Source organism: Convolutriloba macropyga, chromosome 11 (assembly GCF_964194025.1).
Source record: "Convolutriloba macropyga chromosome 11, txConMacr16.3, whole genome shotgun sequence".
In the NCBI taxonomy this organism is placed as follows: domain Eukaryota; kingdom Metazoa; phylum Xenacoelomorpha; order Acoela; family Convolutidae; genus Convolutriloba; species Convolutriloba macropyga.
In genome coordinates, this window is record NC_134478.1 from 5,251,782 (window position 1) to 5,266,665 (window position 14,884).

The 14,884-nt window shown below is 32.1% G+C and overlaps 1 protein-coding gene across 4 annotated transcripts in view; it reads left to right on the top strand.

Moving 5' to 3' along the window:
• Positions 1–10,203: 10,203 nt before the first annotated feature.
• LOC142349016 (uncharacterized) overlaps positions 10,204–14,884 on the top strand; it is a 107,157-nt gene continuing 102,476 nt past the window's right edge. The window contains exons 1-2 of one of the 4 annotated variants that reach the window (XM_075400418.1): positions 10,204–10,373; positions 11,165–11,425. The gene's annotated coding sequence lies outside the window, so the exon portion shown is untranslated. Of the gene's footprint in view, positions 10,374–11,164; positions 11,426–11,448; positions 11,601–14,670; positions 14,841–14,884 lie in introns of those variants that run through there. The other 3 variants (XM_075400414.1, XM_075400415.1, XM_075400416.1) reach the window with 3 other exon arrangements.

Sequence of the window (14,884 nt, forward strand, 5' to 3'; positions counted from 1 at the left end):
GAATAACAAAACTTTATATACAATGTTTAAAGATAGTAAGGTTATCTTCATTCTCAGATTCTCCTAGTTCAAAGTTTCATTTTTTATTAAATTTTTCAAATTTTATCATAATTTTTTAATGAATACTATGCAAAGCAACCAGATTTTGTCAGTCTTTTTTCTGAAACCGTATCTTTGGTAAATATACTGCTCATTATGGGGTAGCAGAAAACCCTTAAGACACACTGATACAGTACTTAGGCGACGATGTACAATTAGAATACAAAATTTCAGTAATGATATGCCACAAGGCTAAGATTTAGGGTAAACAAAATTTATAAAAACTTTGAAAACAACTGATAGTCGTCATTTTGTTTTTCTTTAATGAGTTTTTTTAATATAGCCTAATCATTTGATTCACGAAATTGTTGTATTGCAATGCACTTTGCATAAAATTTGAACTAAATTTGCAAGTTAAGGAACAAATAGTAAAGGAAAAGTTTTTTTCTTAATGTGCTCTCAGATGACAGAGAAAAGTGAAAGAGAGAACAGTGAAAATGTCTCATAAGCAGAATAATATAATCACCCTAGAGGATATAAACAGTGAAGTTGAAATCAGTAGTTGAGATTTCATTTGATGTTCATCTGATTTGTGTGATATTGGTGCTTATTCTTAAAAAAACAGATAAGGTTTAGAAAAACACAAATTTGCTCACTTAAGCACTTTCAATAACGTCTCATTATTTGTTTTAAATTTTACCACAAACAAAAATGTTATCTCAAACCAAATTGATTCTCTCCTAAATAATATGATTGATAATGATGAATAACTACATCGAACAACTATAGTGACAAAAACAGATGTAGACCGAAACTACATGTTAGAGACAAACGAAGTCGAAATTGAAACATTTTAAGAGCCACTGAAATTCAATTTAAAAGCCACTGCAAGCAATAGTATAAATTTCCCGCATTGTTTTGATAAAATGGCTCTGGTGGGCTTTGGAGAGTTTCTAATGGTTATGTCAGCTAACATTTTTTGCATAACAGAGGTTATTGAAAAAACCGGAAAACAAATAGTTCAAGAAAACCAAGGTTTTCGACATTTTTCATAGTTTAGTATCTTAGACTCACTATTCATTACAAAGTAGGGTACCAAAAAGTGTTACAATTTTTGAAGAACAAAAATCAGATTTGGTCATGGTGTCAAGGTCCTACTTGAGAAAACTGAAAATGCATTCGAAATATTTGTTTTTGATTTATTTAATTTGAGTTGTCAGATATGCATATTTCGAAATTGCTAAAACTTTTCAAGAAATTTGATTGAAGCAAAAACATAATATAAAAGGTAGAATTTATTCATGGTAGAATCAGAAAAATTTACACCCAGAAGAGGAACAATTAAACTGAAGAAAATTTAACTTAATAAATTGTGGACTTTGTTGGCACTGATCTTTGCTGTAAGAGGGTGTCTAGATACTTGTTACCCAGAAAAAACGCCAGCGTAAGAAATTGAAAAAAAAACTAAATAGCTTTTTTGAGAAATTTGACATAGAGTTTGACGTACTATTCTGTGCCGTTGACTAAAAAAATTTAAGTTGGTTTTCATAGAGTGAAAATTATTCTTTTTTGTTAAAAACACCAAACATAAAAATAGTACTTATGATTTATTTTGACTGCTAATAAAATTTGTCAAAAGCTCACAAAGTTTTGTGCATCGACGACTCTCCGTAAAATTAACTTCTTTCAATAACTTCATTGGTACAATCACTGAAATAAGACTATCTGCGTTTGACGGGCTTTTATAACAAAAACTTTTTTTACACTAAAATTTATCGGCCGGCCAAAATTTATCTGTAAAAAAATACGGGTGCGAACAGAACAGAAACCGAGTGTTGCATGAGATTGGCGGCGAGCTTCGATAATGCTAATTTTTTAAAATAATTTAGTGCTTTCGACTTTTGGTAATAAATAGAAGACTACTTGCACCTACTATTTTTCGTTGTGGGTGGTATGTCTGTCTGGTCAAATTGATTTGTCGCTAAACTAGTCTTCATTGTTATGGTAATGATATAATTTTGCCTACACTTTACTTCAGTCAATTTCATTGTCTGACTTTCCAAGTTCTTAATTCTAAGACCATATAATCTAAGACCATCATATATATATATAAAAATTATTTCAAAATTTTTCAATTGTTAAGCCAATCTTGGTCTGGTATAAGAGTAAAAGTATTTAGTCTAAGAAATAATCTGATCAGAGAATATTCTGATATGATCATAACATGAATCCGCTTAAATACAGAATAAAAATTACTAGAATCAGTACTGATATGCCATTGTAACTCATTCGCCAGTATTCTGTTTCAATTTTTTCCGCTTTTTGTTTGTTTTTGATTATACCGTTTGTTCATACTCTACGCCCCTTATCAACTATGAAAACAAAATGATTGCTTGTTTGTTCACAAGTGTTGAATACGCCTTGAGAATAAATAAGTGTGTGAAGGGATATATGGGTTATGAATACGGGAGGGCCAGGCCGGCTAATTTCGGACTGATTAGGCGACATTAGACACATACAAGCACACCTGCTTCTAAATTTAAATTTAATCCCAATTATGCGACTCCAACACCCCCTAACACCCCAACTTTTCCCTGTTTTCTCTTTTCTCTAACAGGTATATAATTCTGTAATTCAACCACTTTGATATGACGCAAACAAACTCTAATAATACACACCCCCTTTCAAAGACCTGACCCCTCCCCCACCAAAACAAAATAATAAACCCTTCAACCCTTCTTTTCAGCCTCCTTTTCTTTTAAAAAATTCCGGTAAATAAACTGATAGTTTTGCGCGCAATTGTAAACTTTGCATATAATTTTGTTTGTTTATTTTTGATGTTTTCCGACCTATCTGGGTGGTTGTTAAAGTGTTTATTACATTAAGTAATACATGCTCAATGACGCAAAAAAAATCAAAGATAAAAAAGATAAAATTCGTCTGCAACCTTCGGATAATTCAGCCTACGTCAAATTCTGATAGTGCATTTTTACCTATATCTACCCCCCCCCCTCCATCTATTTCTCTACCACCAACAACCATTGCAATTTCCATTTTTCATTTCAGAGATCAAATTTCAATTATAAGGAAAAAGAAAACAAAATATGAAATATCAGACATAAAAATCACCTCTTAAAAAGGCCAGCCGGACAGTCCAATTTTGCATCCCATTGTTTTTGTTTATTTTCTTACTCTATTCCCCCCTCGTTTGTTGTTTACCTGCCAGTGGAGAAAATTGTAAACAAAAGTAAGTAAACAAGGTGGAAATTTGTGTATAACTATGAGGAATCTCCTGTCTTTTTCCCAACTAGTCTCTGCCACAGCACTCGCTCTCTCCCTCAAAATCCATACATTCTGTCGCGTAAATCATGGATTGGCAACTTCTCATCTATAATTAATCTGATCAATCAATGCTACTACATAAAGGAAAATAATTACTATCTATTCTTTCTGTCTGTAAATATTTCTACTATACTAGGTTGAACTTTAAAACGTTAGTAGAACCGATCTTTAACTGACGTAACTTGAGATAGAATCCAAAAAAATCATAAAAGCTACAGGTGCACTACTTAGTCATTTTTAAACTTCCGTAGAAACTTTTAGCAGTTGTCGACTGATAACAAAATTGATCTGACCACTGCATAAAAGCTGTAGATTACTTTTTCTAACGAGAGAATGAGAGCAAAGATTAAGGTGGAATTATTTTTTTCAACATTCTTCGCAATTTTTATTACTGTCCATATGATCAGCGCCTAATGATTTTGGGTTCCGTCACTTTTTGTGCGTTGGTGCCATGCTACGCCGACGGTGTTGATGCAATTTTTAGATGCTAAGAAGTAGTATTTGGTTCAAGAATTATTTAGTTGAAAATGGCCATATAGATTACAAGAACGATAATAAATCTAGGACGAAAAAAAGATTCAATTGAAAAAAAAAATCAGCAAAACTAAAGCAAAAGTCCGTCAGAGGATGCGCTTGTATCCTAAGTGAGGTAGTTTTGTCTCAGAGGTAAAAGACGGACCAATACTTTTGATGGAAAAGGAAAATGATCAGAGAACATATTGCTGTTGCTTCAAATAGTTTATTAAATTTATAAATGCATTTTCGATCACATGCTTTATTTTTAATCCTGACCAAAATTGCAACTTTTAAACGTCTTTTCTAGCTCAATAGCAAGCAAGTTGTAAGTTATCGTTGATATTACAGACAACGGCAAAGCTGTGAAGGTGCTTACTACAAGGCTTTGCAAATTTTTTCCATGAAACTCTGATTAGGTTTTCTTGTAGCGCAGTGACGTTTACTATATATCCACTATATTTGTACCTGAAAGAACTCAATTGTGCTCGCATTTTTTTTTCAATTTTAAAAAAGAAAATAAAACAAAGGTTTGTTTTGGATTTTTAGTTTCTCTAGCCAAACGGCCGTTTAATGTCTGTTCGTAAGTTCAGTGACTAATGATTTTGGTTTTTGTCACTTTTTTGCCAGCGTGCCGTGCTACTCTGAGGGCATTTGTTCCCTTTTTGATTCTGAGAAACAGTAATTTTCACTCTCTTAAATTTGAAAGGATTTTTCAAGATAAACATTCGTCTTACAAGAATCCTACAAGATAAATTTTGTCTTACAAGATCTTACAAGATAAATTTTTGTCAAGAATCTTGTAAGATCTTGCAATCTAATAATTCAGTCTCGCCCCGAGTAATCGTTCTTTTGATAGGCAGGTACTGTATGAGGTGGGATAAGGATCCTAAAATTGAAAAAAAAACAAACAATTTCATAATAGTTTTGAACGTTTTATATTATATGAACTATTGAAAAACGATTTTTTATCTTCTTGCAGCTTTTCTGCTGAATATTTCTCGTAGGATATGAATCAAAAAAATTTAAAAAATGGTTTCATTAAGATTTTAAACGTTTTCTGTTATATGAACTATAGAAAAATGCTATTTTATTGTTCGTTGCAGCTTTTCTGCTAAATGTTTTCCGCAGTAGTATTTGTAATTATTATTGAAAACGAGTGGAGTAGCCTTTGAATACGTTCAAATCATTTGAACTATGAGACCGCATTGAAAAACTCCCACTTTGAAGCTGCTTTGAAGAATAATTTCAACGTTAAATAGATACTTAGTATACTTATAATCGATTGTTATACTTGTGAACATATATGAGGATTTAACCTCATTTATATCTAACTCATTTTGCATGTTTTCTCTTCCAAAAGAACATAAAAAATACTTAAATTCAAAATTCCGAAATAAAACAAAATTTCAAAATATCTAACAAACAAAAAAATTGCTGACTTGATGAGGCAGCAACTTGAAACGTTTTTATGGTTGAAGTTTTCTATGAGTAAATAAAAAATTTCTAGTTAAATTTTCATCAACATTAATAAGTGTCAAATCTACTAGAGATTTTAGACATTAAACATCTGAGTTGCAATAGAGGAAACCTTTTTGAACAGAAACCCGATCACTCAGTGAAATTATTTGTTACGAAATTATACTTCTCCTGTTTTCCAATTCAAAAAATCTGTGCAAAATTTTTAGTTAACAGATGCCAGTGAGATTTAATTTTGGAGCAGAACAGGATCATTGTCAACAATTAAGTTTAAAACATATTTTTGTAGGAACTGCTGACCTAGAAACAAAACAGTATCATAGTTAAAAGCGTATCAGAAAAACACGAGAGGGAAACGCGAGCAATTTCTTTAAACATCTGCAAGGAGTTAAGGATTTTCAGCAAATATTTTCCAGACTTTGCATGTTTTTACAACGGAAAAGTGTTAAGCTTTCATTGTTACTATCATTGGACAAATAAAACAATTCCAAAATTGTTCAGTCATGAGATATTTGAAGTAAAGTGACCTCGAAAAATTATAAAATGCAAAGAATATGATTAATTTTACAGTCGCCATTCTAACTTTCGATTCTATGATTCGACTAGGGATACTCTCATACTTGTCGTAGCACAGATTTAGCAATTCTAGAAGCGCTCAAAATTTTTTTTGCATATAGAAATGCAGCAGTTGATTCTTTTTAGCTGTTACTTTGATCAGCTTGCTGTCCTTTTAAAAATAACTAACCGAGCATTGGCCAGCTAAATTTGCAAAAATTGTTTTTATGTTTTTTGAATATAGACGAGTAATATCAAGCTTATGTGTTTTCTTCAATCGGTATGTAGTGACAATTTTGTCGCCTTGAGAAAAAAGTGCTGGCTTTTTCTTTTGAGATATTTTAAGAACTTCAATTTGTTTGCAATTTGTCTGTAAAAACCCGACAGCGGGAATTAGTTGGGAGAACATTTGCAACAGTTTTTCTGCTTCTCACGCGCTAATTTCCCTTTTCTGTTCTGATTCTTAGATTAGACACTAGTTCAGTCTACCCCTGGCTTCCGTGTGGAATGTTGCCTCAAGTGCTTTTCTGACATCGGAGATCACTGTCGTGTTTGTTGATGCTACTATGATTTCTTCAACCCAGACAGAGATAAAGACGTTACCATTTTCTCTATTCTCGCGAACAAGCGGTAATCTTTCCTGCTTCTGGTTAACACATGTCTCATTAGGAAGTTTGCGAGCTCTTCATGACGATTGTTAGCAGCCCATTTCAAATCATAGATGTTTTTATTCAGTCAATCTAATTACTTCTTTTCATTTGATCTTTTTTTTGCAAACTCCTTTGGCTGTTCTTCTTCTTTTTTCTTTATTGGTGAGTGAAGGAGACCCGCCTTGACATCAAACTGTTGCATCACGTAGCCCAATTCAAGCACAGAACCATATTCAATTTGATAAAGACAAACATGCCGCCAGTTTACCCTCAAGGGGAAACCGCTCCAGTTCGTTTTGCGGCCCTCAAAAGAGTATAAAACCAAAACAGACTGCCGCAACTTCTTCCATGTGATAGCACAACAATTTTAGAACAAACATTTAAATATTATTAATATCTCTTGATCTTCATTTTGGTTTCGATGAAAGAAACAAAAAGAATTATCTTTGCAGTTAAATAATTCAAAATTATTCTGCAAATTGATAAGTCCAGTTTCTAAACATACCCTAGAAGTCTCAAATACTTCTTCGCTGTGAAACTCACACATTTCAGCTCCCGCAAAATTGCAAGAATTCTCAGGTTGTTGAACCGAGAAAAACCGCTGGAAATGACTCTAAACTGATCTAGTCTACTTTCAAAACCATAAATTGAATTTGATGATAAATAATTGTTAGCCTAAGCACACATGAGAACCGAATAGAAAACTAAAAAACAAGCTATTTTAAGAGCAACAGGATAAACATAGCGCAATTGTTCTAGAAGACGCCTGTGATTAAATTTTGACCCAGCCTAGATTCAAATTCAAAAAGTTTTCCTGACACGTTTAGTTGAATTGTGCTGATGAGGTTTAATTAAAAAATTGTAGGTGACATTTTTGAAATTTGGTTTTTGTCGATAATGATAAAATAAGACGAAAAATTTTAAAAATTACTCAGCCATAAATTCTTAAATTCGCCAGAGGCTCTGATTAAGACTTTTAATCAAATATGAAAGGATGGCAAAATTTTTCGAAAATAAGCACAAATTTTTTCTTACCACAAAATTTTGTGACACCAAACTTTGACAAGAACTAACTGAGTGGCGAGTATAACAAGTTTTATATTGTTATTCAAGAAGATAGGATAAGATAAGGACTTTTTTATATGAAGAAAATTGAAAGAATGCTGAAAACTAAGTATATTGTTCGAGTTGTTCAAAGTTTTCAAATATGTAGGTCATGATAGGAGATCTAATTTGCTGAAAAAAAAATCAATTTAAATTCAATAAATTTTAGCAAATTTTTTTTGTTCAAGAGCCTTTATTTTGCAGATAAAACAAAATAAATTGTAAAGAAATGACTAATGGTCGGGTGATTTTTTTTAAAAACAGTCCCTTTTCTAAGTTTTTTGAAAAGTTGAACAATTGTCAATGCTGAGTATAGTACTTCAGTAATTTTGGTTTCTCTTTAAAAATTTTCATTCATTTCCCCAAAAATTTTTATGCTCGGATTGAAATTCCTATACGATAATTCATGAGAAACAGTTCAGATGTTAAAGTTAAACATAAAATTTTTATTACATTAAAGTATTCATTATTTCAAACTATTTTTTATAACTTTTTTTAGGTAAAATTTTGTGCAATAATTTCTAGCTGTCATTTTTTTCGGAGAAAGACATACATTTAATTGAGTTTTTAAATCTGTTGATATATTCAATGATAATTCATTAAATTTTATAATTTTGTGAGAAACAATCAGAAATTGACTGTTCGTATTTGAAATCTTGATAACATATACTCTTCATGATTAACTCTCTATCTGTTGAAATCTAACTTCATGAAACTGAAAAAACAAAGATCAGAACTCACAAGCGTTGTTGTTGAAATTCTTAGCCGCCTTTTGCAAATATCAAAACTAAACCAAACCTGACGATCAACTTTTTCAAACTTTGGTCTAATTTTCTTAATTAACATCGTTTAAGAAATTGAAATAGATTTTTTGAAAAGAAACATTGTAGTGAAAATATTTATTTCAAGCACTAGGATAATCCAGTTTATCCAGAGTCGACACAATTTCAATAAGACAATTCTAACGTCAAAATTAACGGGTACGTGCCAACAATATACCAAATGCACAAATACCCAATACGGCAAACCCAATCTATTCCTTTTGCTAATTTTCTCCAAAAGTCCAATTACGAATTAGCTCTTAGTGTTAAAGTTTTCTCATAATTAAGCTGCTATAACTTAATCGTGTTCTGGTTCCGATAATTTCATAGTTAGTCGCGTGGATTGATGAGGAGTCACCATGGCCAAATGCATCAGCTAAACTTAATGCTATATAATTGCTTTGGTAGTTTCAACATCAAGATGAAATATTAGGTATGTTTTGGGTATTTTGTAACATTAGTTATATTGGCATTGAGTGTTTTGTCCTGGTACCAAAACCAGCATCAGATTTGATATTCGAAGGTTAATTCCGTTTATTGCTGAGCTAGTATTCGATTTATTTAACAAAATTTGTCTCGGTTTGTTTTGTTGATCTGCAAAATCTTTCGAAATTATTGTCCAGAAGATGCCTTTTTTGAAAAAATGTCTTTGACTATATATCTTTTTAGAATTATTAGGTTGAAAGTCCTGTTTCAATATTATCAATGCTTCAACTTGATGAAACGAAATTCGAAACTTAATTTTACACTTTTTATTCAAACTAAAATCAGAGTTGCTCTGATGTCGAGATGCATGCAAAAATCAAAAATTGTAAAACATGAATTATTGAAAACATCGGGAAATTGAAATTTAATTGAAGCAATGGCTTCAAGCTCTTCAAAAAATGAGCAAAAATGACATGACCTTCGAGAATTTGCTATTTGTTCAAACTTCAACATCAAAAATCCTTCGGAAAAATCCCTTTAACAGAAAGAGACTGTTGAGTTTCTCTTTTTAAGGTTTTTCAAGATCTAACGTTTTTTTTCCGCGAGAAGAGCAATCAATCTGTGAAATCCTTCAATTTAATTGCAAATCACTTGAAGTTTAATTCAAACCTCCCTGTAGAGGTTGCAAAAGAAACCTATTAACCCCCCCCCCCCCCACCCACACTACCACCACCACCACCAACACCACACACTCACTTTAATAGCTTTCACTCAACGTATATGTGCCGTGCCTACACAAAAGCTCAGTAGGTTTCAAATAAACTGAATCAACAGCGTTTAATATGATATAAATTGATGTCTTTTGTTCAGTAATTTCTTCACAAAAATGTTTTTTTTCAGCCTCACGTTTTTCGCTTAGGAAACGTCCTTTTTTCATTTAAAACATTTTAAGCTCCGAAAAATGTAATACGGATAATAAAACTAAAATGATGGTCGCCTCCTTTTTGATTGTTGAGCAATTTTATGAAATTGAGAAATAACCATTGAAATTACTGCAGGGTTTTTTTCTAAACCCGCGTGTAGCTTTCATCGTAAATTTACCCTTCATTCAAATTCTGCCCCCTTTTTGTAAACGATAAAGGCAGCGTATAGCAAATATATGGCTGAAAAAAATTGCGTCTTCATTTTTCGTCAAATCAGAACGCGTTTTTTAAAAAAGTAGAAAAAATCCGGAAAAAAACAAGCGCTGAAGTAAAATAAAAAGTACAATTTAGTTCAATCACTAGTAAGTACATCTTTCGATTATTGCCAAATTTTAGCGTTGATTTATCCGGACTTTTACTATCTGAGCTCTTTTTGCTGTTACCTGAAATATAGAATTCAGTTACTATTATCAGCTATTCTTCGGAGCAAAACTACACAAAAGAGTTTTTAACTTGTAAAGGTACGTACGTATTCATGCGCAATCCTAATTCTTTAACCGGATTTTCTACCATAGCCAGTATTTTGTAACCCAGTGTAGCGTTCATTATAGTTACAACTGGCTTATAGGTTGAAATTTGGGCTCCGCTTCACTGGGTTTTACTTTTTTGGGGGGTTCTGTCTATGGGTAGCTTCAGTCCAAATTTGGAATTTAATCTAATCGTTTTGTATCGCAGCAACAGTCTTGCAAGCACAGGTAGCTAATTATAGTTCTATTGTTACTTTAATTTTATGTATGTCTGTGGTTGTAAAGCCTCATTTCTTTGTACAGTTTGAGAAGAAACAAGAAAAGCGAGGAAAAATTAAAAGAAAGAGGGAAAAATGAAGAGATTGTAATAAAGTGATATACAATAAAGAAAAAGAAAATGTGTATTGCATTATTGAATAAAAATTAGGAAAATTAGAAAAACTGGGAGGTTCTTACGTAGGTTGCGCGGGGTCGAGTTTTAGGGGGGGGGGGGGGGGGGGTTTAATTAGAATAAAGCAAGAAAATGAGTGTGGATGGGGGGAGGGGGTGTTTAGGGGGCGGTTATGCCGAATAGTCGCCAGTTTCAACCACACAAAGGATTAGAGGGGTCTGTGTGACTGGATCATACCTTTGATTCGATTTAATTGTTAAAAGCGCGGAATAATTTCACGCTCTTATCATTTTTCCTTTCATTCATCTCAATTTTATTTTTTGTTTAATCGCACTCTTAACAATAACACGAAACACGCCGGGTGTCTGGTGATATAAATGTTATTGCCACTTAGACCTTTGGTGTGTTTGCAAATTCGATCGTTTCGGTTTTCTGCTTCTGAACTGAAGATGCAAAAATGGAACAACCTTGATTGGAACAATATATACACACAAAACATTTCTCTCCATTATCGCCCTTCCTTGTCTTTTCTATCCATATATTGCATTTTACACTTTGAACAGGTAGAATGCAGATGATTATACGCATATGATTACATATCTACGCGAGAATTTACTCTTTTCTATTTATTTCTGCGTATTTTTCGACATCAAAGGTGCGAAACCGTCTTTGATTTGAGATGCGCCGAGGCAGCAGTAAGGATTGTTAACGGTGTTCTTGCGTTTATTGTTTACATCTTATGTGTTGTACTTAATTGATAAAAGTATTTTAGAAGAACTATTTCGTCGATTACAGCTCCCCAAAATATAAATCTTCTCATCTCAAAACAGGTCAGTCGGTACTACTTGAGCAAAGCTAAATAAGTAATTTTAAACGAAAAAAGTTATATTTTCACATAATTTCACTTGCAACATGTGTTTCGTTTTTTTTTTGTTTTAATTACTTCATATTCTGTTTACGTAAATAAAAAACAAGAGAAAAAGAATTGAAATCAAGCACCAATTTGCGACAAAATTTGCAGTCTAACATTTTGCATGGCGCCAACGCTTGTTTCGATTAATTTCAGCTGTTTGATTATTTTTTAGATAATTGAGACAATGCGACATAGAAATTGCAATTGAACACAAATTATTTAACGCAACATATTTTGTCGTTACCACGTTCTATATATAATAGCAAAATCGCATTTATACAGGCAAACCCAAGTCTTAAAAAATTGCACACGATTTTTTGAAGTGCAAAATTTGAGATCTCAAAATCATAAGATTCAATACACAAGTTTTATATTTTTTTTAATTTTATGAAGATGTAAAATATGCGTGCGAAGTTCTTTTACATACATTTTTTTCTGCTATACAACTATTGCTATCAGAATTAATTCGCTGTAGAATTTACCGGATACGTTGATTGGAGATTTATTGATGGTAATATAAATGAAATGCCGCATTTGTAAGGAGCTATATATATTGAAAAACCAAAAACGAACTGAATTTAGTAATAAAGGCTCATAATCTACTGGTCACAACCTGTATTTCAATAAACATCGGAGGGCTTTAAAAAAGTGCAAACGAAAAGGTATTAAAAGCTCGATTTATGCCAACTAAAACACTAATGAAGGCGACAGACTGAACTCAGGAATAAAATTTGAATTCGAGCAAAATGTTACACTACAATACACTACCACTGTCTACCAAATTTTAGATTTTGATAAAAAATTGAATGAAAACAGTTCTCTTTTTAGATTCCATGAATTTGTAGAAAAGTCACAAACAGACATTTTTGCGAAGACCTTAATTTGTTAACTCACCTAACCAGCAGCCTTCTTTTAGTGGAAATCTTAGAAACTTAAACAAACAAATTCCCCTCTGCCTCATCAAATTCTAAAAATTTCGGTTTTTGGTGCGTGCAAAAGTTCTGGCTGCAAACTTAGAATGGCTTGGTTCTGCTATCAACTTTTTGTCCCCACAATAAAAATTTGTTTCGTCAAAGCTTAATTTGTCAAAGCTTAATTTCAAAGTAAAGAAAAAAGTCTTACTTTTAAAATCCTTGTTTAATTGACTCATGTTTTGTCTGAGGAGTTTTGGTGCTCACTGACGGTTGTTTTTCATTAGAATCCAATGTTTTTTGTTTGAGAGTTTCACAGTGCACCAACCAAACAAACAAACTTGATTTTATTAAAAGCTTTATAGTAATTCTGAAGTATTTGTTTTACAAAAAGGGGACCAAAAATGGCTTCTTTTTTCAAAATTTATATTTCTCATTAAAAATATTACAAATGCTTAAAAGAATGAAAATCATAGCAACTATTTTTCTTTTAAAATAAAAAAAAATATTTACTAATTAAAAAGCCAAACGGTAATACAGCAAGTCAATTTTCTTTTAAAATAGGTAGGGATTGAAACAATTTAAAATTTAACGTAAATATAAATGTAGGTTTTGATTAGACATTGGTGGACTGTTGATTTTTCGTATCTGAATGTCAAGTGAATTGACGAGCAATAATTTATTTAGGTTGTAAACAACATTTTTCAAATCAATTGATATAGATTCTGTAATATTTGTTCAATAGTTTTCTGACTGTTTTTTTTTCAGTGAAGCAAAAATTGGTGAACTATGAGAAAGGATTTCTTGATTCATAACCCGATAGTACTTTACTTTTGCTGATTGAACTTTTTTAATATATGTTTTCCCCTCTTTTACAATTGATATAGGTACTGTTTCAATATTATGTGCAACCAATTTTGCTCACTTATTTAGTCCAAACTTTGACTCCTGTTAAATAATTTTATTTAATGAAGTTTTCCAAAATTTGTGTATCACTCAGTTCTTTTGTTTTCATTTCAATAGCATTTTCAATTTTTAATGAATCAGGAATCGAAGAAGAGTTGTTTTTGTTTTGATAAGCACATCTCATTCAGAGATAATTCAATACCAGTAAACAAAGTTTTGCTTTTTTTCACCAAAAATCCCGGGAAACAATTTTATCTGTTTCCGAGTAAAAATGCATGTTAACTAATCTTGAAAAATTTTATTGCGAGCGGGGTATTTTTCATTGAATTTTAAGTTATCTTCTTTATCTTTATTTTTTGTTTTATAGACTTTATACCATGTTTATTTAATGTTCAGAAAAAAACTAACTAGTTAAATAAATTAACTATGCAAGTTGCACAGACTTAAAAAACAGCCATTGAATGATTTCTTTTTATTGAAAACGGCGACTTAATGACAGTCGAAATTACATTTCTGGTCTGATAAACTGCCATCAATTTAGAGCACTCTATTTTATTAGAGTTTAATGAAGGTTGACGATTTAAGAGCCCTCAGATATATCAGCTGTTATAACTCTGATTGTTTTGAGATTTAAAAATTAAACTTTTCTCTATCGATTATATTGATCTAAGAAAACGAATTGAAACGAACTATGTTTTTCGATTTCTTGGAAAATTTTACAGCCCTGAATGACGTAATGCTTTCATGTTCCGCCTGTTACATGTGCTAGCTTGGCTGTTCCCTTTTAATCAATATTTATTAACAATAGCTAATGGCTATGCGATAAATAAAAAAAATGACATTTTCATATTAAAAATTTGTCAGCAGAGAAGCATAAATTTCAGTTTCGAGGGGTCATTTTGTTGACATTTCGCGATGGGTGATCTAAAACGAAAGCGAGAGATATACAAAAAGGTACGCCAACATAGGACAAGAAGTAATATTCGTGTTGTATTAGGCGCGTATGACGCGAGGGGAGGTTAAGGGGTGAAGGGGAATGTGGGGGGGGGGGGTTGGTTGAGTTTGTTGAGATTTTTATTGTAGCATTAGTCAAGAAGTGTATCGGCTGTGTTGATTAATACGAATATTATTTGTCAGTTATTCATTAATGCAACCCACCTGCTCTCTCTCCTATTGACCACTTGAATTGAAAGGGGAAGAAAAAACAGAATAAACAGATCAAATCAGACAAATTTCCATTCCTTCTTTCCTTTTTTCCCTCCGCTCTTTCTATTCCCTCTTTATTCTTCTACCTCCGTCATCCTTTTTATCCAAATTTTCTCAGCCCAAAACCAAAATCAGTCTTGGATCGCAATTATAGAAATACAGAGACGCATCAAGTAGC